General features: G+C 47.4%; 1 non-coding gene across 1 annotated transcript; it reads right to left on the bottom strand.

Moving 5' to 3' along the window:
- Positions 1 to 8,063: 8,063 nt before the first annotated feature.
- On the bottom strand, positions 8,064 to 8,149 carry trnar-ucu (transfer RNA arginine (anticodon UCU)). The gene is given in 2 exon segments: positions 8,064 to 8,099; positions 8,113 to 8,149. It is a non-coding gene; the product is annotated as a tRNA-Arg (tRNA).
- Between the last annotated feature and the right edge of the window lie 840 nt (positions 8,150 to 8,989).

The raw sequence follows: 8,989 nt of genomic DNA, 5'->3' as shown, positions 1-8,989 counted from the left end.
ATACAGAAAAGCAGGCTAAAAAGAGGCGAGGCCAAGATCTGCTCGGAGCAAATCTGAATGTCGAGGGAAAATCATGTGCCACCACTCACAAATAACTGCTGTGAATGACTGTAAAAAGTCAGTGGGACCTTCAAGGCTTACTGTAAGACAAGTGATCTCCCATTTCAGCCTCGCAAGCCTCCATCCTGCCCATTACATGTCCATCATAAACATCTTGCTCGGGTGACTCATATGGCACGCCCTTCAATGAACATGAATACGATACTTCTCCAGGCACTGTATGTCTCTGTAGCTAAATGGGATGATGTGGACGGAGGCAGGGGAGCCAGGGATATTGATCACACATGGATTTTTAAACCAGTGGTACTTCTCCTGGTCCATTAGCACTCCCGGCTCAGGTTTCACTGGCCTGATAGGAGCCTCATCTGGGGAGAGGGCCGGTGGGTTCTGCGGTGAGAGGAGCTGGCTCACCAGGGCTAGATAGCAGAGGGGGTGATGGGAGTGCAGATGGGCTGGTGGAGCGGCACCTTCATTTCAGCTGCGCTCGCTCGCTTTGACTGGACCTCTTTGTTTTCTCTTAATGAACTCCCCCGAATCTGTTCTTAAGAGGCCAGCCTGGGCCCTCGGTGCCTAGGGGCAGCCATTAGGGCTTTAATGGTGTGGCTGGCTAATACCTGGGTCCTGCTGTCACTGCAGGCCAATCTGACCGTCTTGTCTTACAAATCCACAGAAACCTACAGCGCTTCAGGAACTCAAATGGCTCATACCTGCACCCCGGGCTTCATGAAGACCTGGAGCACAACGTCCATGGTTCTAGAACGGTGTAGGCCCACTGCAAAAGGACGCATCTGGACTAGGACTGAGTCCAAACCTCGAGGCTAACAATGATGTCATCACATTCCCCAGTAACCCAAACTACAGCCAAACCATGTGGCACACACTTCCCAATACATGTCTGCAGTAACATGCATTAGGCAATACTTCAGTAGCACAGAAGTACCGTACACTCAACTGTACGATGAGCAGAAATCTATGCTTCACACTTTTTATTATACGCTATTATAAATATATATTAGTTACTTCTATTATTGTTGTTTATTTGTATTTTATTTATATATATATGTTTTACCAGGTCTAATGGGAAGCTGTGTGAGCTGCGGTTAGGAACCATCCAGGTGAAACCCAGATCCAGAACACCAGTACAAAAGAAAATCATCTGTTCCTTGTTCTACAAACAAAGTTTCCACAAATTCCAGAAGTTATTCTCTTGAAAATGATAAACATCAGATAACCACCCACGCAAACATAACCTTCACAGCGTAGGCAAAGACTGAAGTCTCAGCTACATTTGTGTGTAAATAAACGAGAAAAATGCCCGGATAAACCTGCATCGACTTCACTGTGTCTCGTCTGGTGAAGTCGATAAACCAGCGAGAGATTGTAAACAATGCATGTGTGATCTAGATGTGTGTTTCTGCTCCCACATGAAGGTTTCGGCCTCCTCCTTCACCGACTTCTGCCGTTGCCATGGTTCACTTGCGAATCTTAGCGCAGTGCAAAAAGGCAACACTTGCTGATGTGCCATTTTGATCCTGGCTCCTCGTCTCTCACTGGCACATCTGTTTTGCTTCATGTCACTAACCCCTCGATGCAACTGTTGCACCTGCTGCCTTCCAACTGAAAGCTGATTTAATTTAGCACGATCCATTCAGCTGGTAACCACGTTTGACAGGCGTCTTCCCTGCTTCACTGCAAATGTGTAGCAGAAGCTCAGATAAATCGGATGGAAAACACAGCATGAACTTATGTGAAATATATATATGTGTGTGTACAGCCAGTCCTTTACAGGAAGGCGGCTCGTCCTCGCCGTGACGGAGAGGAAGGGGAGGGCAGAGAGAGCAGACAGTAAAACAGTGGGGTCCTGTCTAGCGGTGCTGTCTCCGCTCTATCAGTGAGGATACTGTCTGAAGGTGCCACAGGCTGAAGCTCTCCTGCTGAGATCTAAGGGACTGGCTGCATGAGAAGTGCTGTATCAGTCTCAGGGAGCGCGTGCAGGCACTCTCCTCTGCCTTTGAGTGCATTGGAAAGTAGGACCCCCCCCCTTTAGAAAGGCTTTTCTGAACAATTAGCTTCGCTAAAAAGGACATCTCTTCCTCCATTAGCGGCACCACGTGCCCCCCATCACTCCATTGTGCAGATAATTCAATTATCCCCACCCCCTCCGCGTTTCTTTGCCTCCCAGACCTCCCTCTCGCCGTCCTGCCCGCCCCGTCTCCCTCCCACCCATTCTGCTCCCATCACGCCGCCGGTGCTGAGGGAAAACTCCCTGTTTAAATTGAGTTTTTGTGTCATACAAAGAAGTGTGAGATGAACTTCCACGTCTGAAATAAACATGCAATTGCTTTTTATTTTTTAAAAAGTACAAATTTACAAGTAGTACGGATGGAATTACAGTCTGTCATTTGACTGTAACCTTTTTTTTTAATTACAGACTCACTGAAATGTGGCCCGTTTTTTATTTCATTTCATTTTACAGAAGAGGATTAGGGCCAATGAAGAAAAATCTAAATAAAACATGGCATATTTCAGCCTTGAAAGTGGGAATTCTGAGGTGAAAGTGAGAATTCTGCCAGTTATTATTTTTCTTCACCAGCCCTACCTGGTCCTCCTCCGTAATATTTTAAACGGCAACCCCACATGGGAAGAGAGTGTGTTTGAAGCAGCATGAGGTCAGCGGCTTGTCATTATAGTGGTTCAGTATTGTCACTCATCGGTGATGGGAACAGCCTGTTCTCCTCCGGAGGTCATTAGAAATGAGTCACTGCAAGAGCGAGGAACTCACACCAACGTGTCCTGGCTTGGTGAAACACTACAGTCGAGCATAGCAACTCTTCTGGGGCAGAATATTTCACGTACACTTCTCATAATAAAGGGACAATGTGGACAGCGGCTCAGAAGAATACGGGTTTGGTTCAAATGCAGGACGAGGGCAACAGAGAGGCCCGTTCCTCCACAGTTGTCTGTGGCTTTTCCGTGTTTCCACTCTTGTTTTGCTTTATTGTTGAAGGGGGAAGTGTGCGCAGGCCAGATTAGCATCACTGTTTCCTCTTTTCCCATAACCCTCTAGACCCCCGCAGGCCGCCTGTTTACTTTTAGAAATAAAAAATGGCCCTGCACCCATGAGGACGTGCCCCTCATCAGAGGCGAAGCCCCCTCCTGCTTCTCCTCTTCTCCCAGCAGTGCCACTATCTCTCGGCTCTCAGACGTATGGCTGGTCTTAACTGTCTTCAAGTCCACCCCGCCCACTCTCCCACGTCTTCTGGCCACGTCCCTCCCATGTCCAGCTGTCAAATCACATCAAATGAAAGACAGGCCAACGCTCCCTCAGTGCCAGATCACAGCTGTGTCCGTGTGTAGCGGAGGGGAGAGCATGCTTCAACGTACAGCGAGTGCCTGGGAGTGGGTGTGCGCACTTGCTTTTACTCAATGGGAGGATGCTGTAACACAATACACACAGTCGCACTGTGCGCAGATTTAATGAATGAATCTTGTGTGCGGCCAGAGTGTGAATTCATCCGCTGGGAGGCTCGCACACGTGAAGGCCAACTCGCACATCCACTGCTTTTACTGTGGACATCGACAGTGTCTGATGTAGTGAGGAGCAGGATCGGTTGGCGTAAACATCACTGGTTGGCTGCTGGCTGTCAGGAAGCCACGTGTGTGACAGTGGGCTCTGGGCCAAACCTGCAGTGAGAACATGTGGAACCCTGGATATTGTCAGCTCTCAACGCTCAGTGAGCAAAACCTTTGTGTTTCTGGAACCTGTTTCTCATAAGTGCCATCAATGTCTCGTTGAATCATTCAATCCTCTGACCTATTTGGGCCAGTACAGCACACACCATTGTGACCTGCATTTGAGTTGTGGTAAGAAGAAGCAGTTTCTGTGTGGCAAACTGACATCCAGGTGCTGAATAAAGGATGCAGCAGGGATCGAAGCCAACAAGCCATTTGCTCAAAGACGTACACCATCAATCGATTCTTAAAGCTGCATGTTTTAGAGTGAGCAAAGACTTTGCATCTCACCCCCATAGCATCCAATGGTGACTATTCAGGTGGACTCTTTGTGCGCCAGACACGTTGGGCTTGTGGGCAGCGCGTCATGTCAGTGAGAGACAGTGGTTGAGATGGTGCTGCTTCCACTGTGTAGAATCAACTGAGTCACTTGAAGGGCAGAAAACACATGAGCTGCTCTACATACCAGTCACAAGTCACCAGTGCTGCTCTGAAGGCATCTCCTTTCAGATCACCACACATGAGGGAAAACAAATCCACTGCAGTAAAACACCAACGTGTCAACGTGCAATGCTGAGTTAGGATTGTGCACCAAAGTGCACTTGAAACTGGTCTCCATTCAACGCCTTCGGAAACCCAGCCCCACCCCCATGGCGTCATATATATACGTTGGGAAAGTGGATTTTTGCCTCCCATAGTTACGACAAAGGCAGCCTTCAGCGTTGCTTGTTTCAATGGAGTAACAAATGCTTTCCTTCAGGGGTAGTGCTCCACAGGAAGGGTGTGTGGGTTACTACCCGGTAATGAGACACAAAGAAGATATAACAATGGTGGAAATTCATCCTCCAGTGGCGATATATGCAACGCTGGCTCCGTTTCCGCTACTGTGCAAGAGCTACACGATCAACGCTTCTTCCACAGTCGCCAAGTTGGTTTTGGAGTTTGTTGCTGTCATGAACTTTTGACGACCACGAGCTGCTCCCCCTGGTGGATATATTGGTGAACAGCAATGCCGATGTACAGGACGACAAAAGTCCACCTTCTAACATCAATATATTACAGCATGGGAGTGAGGAGGGGTTGACAGCATCATACATCCAATCGTTTTGCCAAACATATATATTGTTTCTCCTTATTTTAATGTAAGACAACCATAATTATATTTACAGTAACAAATGCAGAGGTTTATTATCATTTTCTTTAGACTGCAACTTGATCTCTCTTGCCATTTCGCCTGTGAGCACTAGAGACGGAGCAGATGCACTGTATATCCAAGTGATGATTGAAAATGAAAATGACAAACCACTGAAAGAGCTTATTGCACAAACTCCTCTCGCAGGTGGAGATGGAAAGCCTCCAACTGCAGTCCGACCACAAACCATCTTGCAGTGAGGCAACACTTCTATAACACGGAGAGTGATTCAGTGCCATCAGAGAGGTCGAACCTGAGTCCGAGTTACGGTGCGTGAGAGAAGCGCAGGTCTGATTTACAGCTCATTTCATCCGCGATTCACGAGAATTTTGCTCAGCTCAGCACAGTGTACAATCCAGAAGGTTACACACCAACGGAACATGAATGGAACATGATAATAATTAGTGCAGATGTTCAAGTGTGGCTTCTTTCCGTTTGACAGAAATGAGTCAAAGCTCTGACTTCTGGGTGTGTAGAGCGTGTCTGAGGCTGAAGCAGCTTTTTGAGGTTAAGAGAAACTCATAACGCCGCGCGCCGCAGGCAGAAATGCGCAGACGACATGGAAGTGACTGTAAGAACAACATCTGCAGGTGGCCTCAGTGCTGGAACAGCAGCCTGAACCGCGCTGCATTCTAGAGGATGAGAACCAAGAAGGTCAGAGCTCGGTCATTTTGTTCCACGCAGCACTGTTTATGTGGACGGTTTAGCTTTGGGAGCAATGCAGTGAAGGCAGCAAAGGAGTGTGTCTCTGGCAACAAACATCAGCAAATCCCATCAAATCCTGACTCCCTCTCATGCGTTCACACAAACAGGCTTTCGCACACACAGGCCCCCCTTCACCTCTCCAGGGACCAAACTGGAAGCTTGGGAAAGAGATAGCCGTCCTTTGGCCCACTGTTCCCCCCCCCCCATCCTGCAAAAGCAACTGAGGGAGGTGACGGAAGAGCGCCTCTGCCCCCCCACCCCAGGCACCCGAACCCTCTCCCTGTGTCGTGCGTCCCAGGCTACCGCTATCAATCAGTTTTGCAGCTGAGACGAGGACTGACTCCAGGTAGAAAACACACGGAAGAGCCTCTGACTGTTGGACAAGACAGAGACAGTGACTGAAGGGGCGTCTGCTAAAGGCATTGCCCCGTAGGTCAGCATCAACAACATCCCCTGTGCTGCAACGCAGTCTCTCCTTGGGAAACACTCTCTCAAAACATTGATAAATTCAGGCTTGAGCAACGCAAATGAAGTAGGGAGGAAATAAATAATCATAATAACAATAGAAAAACCTGCTAATCTTCTATCAGCTACACTGTCTGTCCACACTGTGACTTGTATCGACACCAACGCAATAACAAAGCCTTTGTTGGGCCTCTTTCTGCAGTAAACTCTTCATGTCACTAAAGCAGGACGGTCTCAACAGTAAGTCCACAAGTCATCCCACATCATCATTGGGTTTGCAGCTGCTTCCTCCGAGCCGAGTCTCGTGATGTCTGTGCTCATGCTCATTAACCCGTCAACACCTGAGGAGGCCCAGGTGCGTGCTGCTCACAGCATTGAAGTGGAACCTCACTACACACTATCCAATGCATATTGCACCTGACTGATCGAGCTACTCTGTTGTGAGCTGTTGTCTTGATGGCTGATGAGGGAGTGTGTTACCCGTCAAACAACGCCTGACTCACTGTTGTTATTCTGTGGAAATGCTTGTTTACGTCGTTCTTATTTCACGGTATGTTTATCATGGCATGTCGTAGTCAACGTTCAAACAGTTGGTTGAGCATGTCCCAAAAGTGCAACAGTTTGAAAAAGGCATTTAGTTAAATTACTTGATTATTGTGTATCTTTTGGCCCAAAATGTGGAAATGGTGTGATGGCAACAACCGTTTGGATGTTGGTGAAGGTGTGCATGCATCAAAGGTGTGCAAAGTAGGACTGGGGCGGCGAGGGACGGTTACAGTTTGGGAGGATACAGCCCACCACTTCCTACCTGTTGGGCACATGTCATGACCGTTGGGCACCTCCTGCATGGGTACGTCCAGCGGGTACATGGGCTGTGATGGATAGCACTGGTGCTGAGGATGGACCACACCTGGACCTTGGGTTTGAGGGCCCATTGCAACCCCTCCACTTGGCCTCTGCAGACCAAGAACACAATGAACGTCTTACACAATTGAAATGTAGGCTGAAGTCCACGCATGTTCTCTCAATGTGCAGACAGGAGCTGAAAACTCCAATGTTTCAGGAACCTACAGGGCGACGAAGAAACCATGGTGTCAGTGTTCCCACTCTGATAGCCCCCATTGCTGCTCGTGACCCACTCATTAATCACTGCTGTGTTGTTTTCTCCTGCGTCACAGAACAGTTCATGGATCGGAAGTCTGGAGTCAGAACCTGACAGCTAGAGATATTGGGCTAAGACGAATAATTGTTCTTGTCAAAAGAAAAAACACTGGAGCAAAGGACAACACACGCCCCAACATGATCACATGTTGCACTCAAAAGAGGTCCAGTCGCTGAGGCGTCACCATGAAGAGATGGACCTCATGTGTGGGGGGAAAAAAAAAACCCTACGACTCAAATGTTATTGTTATGATTTAATTTGATAACTTGGATGTTGACGATCATGTCTCGATCATAAACCAGCTGTAGTTTCCTACCTACTGCATTCACGCTAGTCTATACTTCAGATGACAGAGAGTGAGACACACAACCATGGTTTTGATCATGTCAAATGTTTAAATACAAATACATACCTGTTCATAATAATAACAATAGAAGAGCTGAATCAGAATAATAAACCAAGGAATGTGGAAGTCGTGATCAAGTAGCTCTGAGGAAACAACCAGCAAACTCTTGCGCGAGTACTTGACCTTGGTGTGAAAAGTACGTTGACCATTTCATGATTACTTCAGACACAAGCTTAAGAAAGTCACATGACCTCATATTTCAATCCAATGGATTCCAAAGTCAGTGTTCTTCTACAGAAGAATTCAGGAGATTTCATCAGAGTAAAAGAAGCAGAAGAACAGGGTGGTCAACAGTAAACATTTTTAAGTGAGGTTTTATGATCATGCTACTTACAAAAGACCGACTCTGGTGGGACTCGAACCCACAACCTTTGAATTGCTGCTTCAGCCTAGAAGTCCAACGCGCTATCCATTGCGCCACAGAGCCCCATGTGTGACACCCCCCCACCCTCACCCCGATGTAGAGCCGCCACAGGCACGACTGCTATTTTTAACAGTCAAGAGGCAGAGTGACGGTCTGGTTCAGAAACCCGATCAGAGCGTGAGACCTGTCAACCACATGATGGACAACACTCTCAGAGATGAAAGTAATCACAAAGTACTTCTGAGTTAAATACTTTGTGACTTAAACCAGTGGTTAATTTTATAAGAGAAGCCGGGCATTAAATAAAAAAATCTAAAAGAAAACAGCATGTTACTTTGGGGGGCTGAATTCTAGATCAAGGGAAAACCTGGATAGATAGAATTATGCAGTTAGTTATTGAAACCAATGACAAAAACAATAAGAAAATTCATGATTTGATCCTAATAACAAACCTAATCAGGGGCCAAATGGCCCCTATTGTTTTCTCTTTTGACATTTACCACCATTTTTTTCCGAGTCACAGAAAGAGTTCACCTTCTGACCAAGTCTGCCTGGGTCCACAAAAGACTCATTTTCAAAGGCAAGCCCCGCCACCTCAGCCAATTAAAGGCCAGCCAGCCGTATTCTTCCATGTTTTCTTCCAAGCCAGCGTGAGGTTCTCATTAGCATATGACCTCCGCCTCTTATACTAATGCGCTGGTTCTCTGCATACAAATGGAGACATTTATTTCCCCCGCTCCATGGCCTTCACCTTTCCAATGTTCATCTGACAGGAATCCCAATGTTCCAAGCTGCCACTGTCTCTGACTCTCCTTTCAACATTCTCATTTGCGCTGCGTAGAGAGCCGCGGCGTTTCCGCCAACAGACACCTGAGGACAACATGACTCGCCTGCGACGGCCTG

This window comes from Synchiropus splendidus, chromosome 8, assembly GCF_027744825.2.
Source record: "Synchiropus splendidus isolate RoL2022-P1 chromosome 8, RoL_Sspl_1.0, whole genome shotgun sequence".
In the NCBI taxonomy this organism is placed as follows: Eukaryota; Metazoa; Chordata; class Actinopteri; order Syngnathiformes; family Callionymidae; genus Synchiropus; species Synchiropus splendidus.
This window is presented reverse-complemented; position numbering and strand designations above follow the sequence as displayed.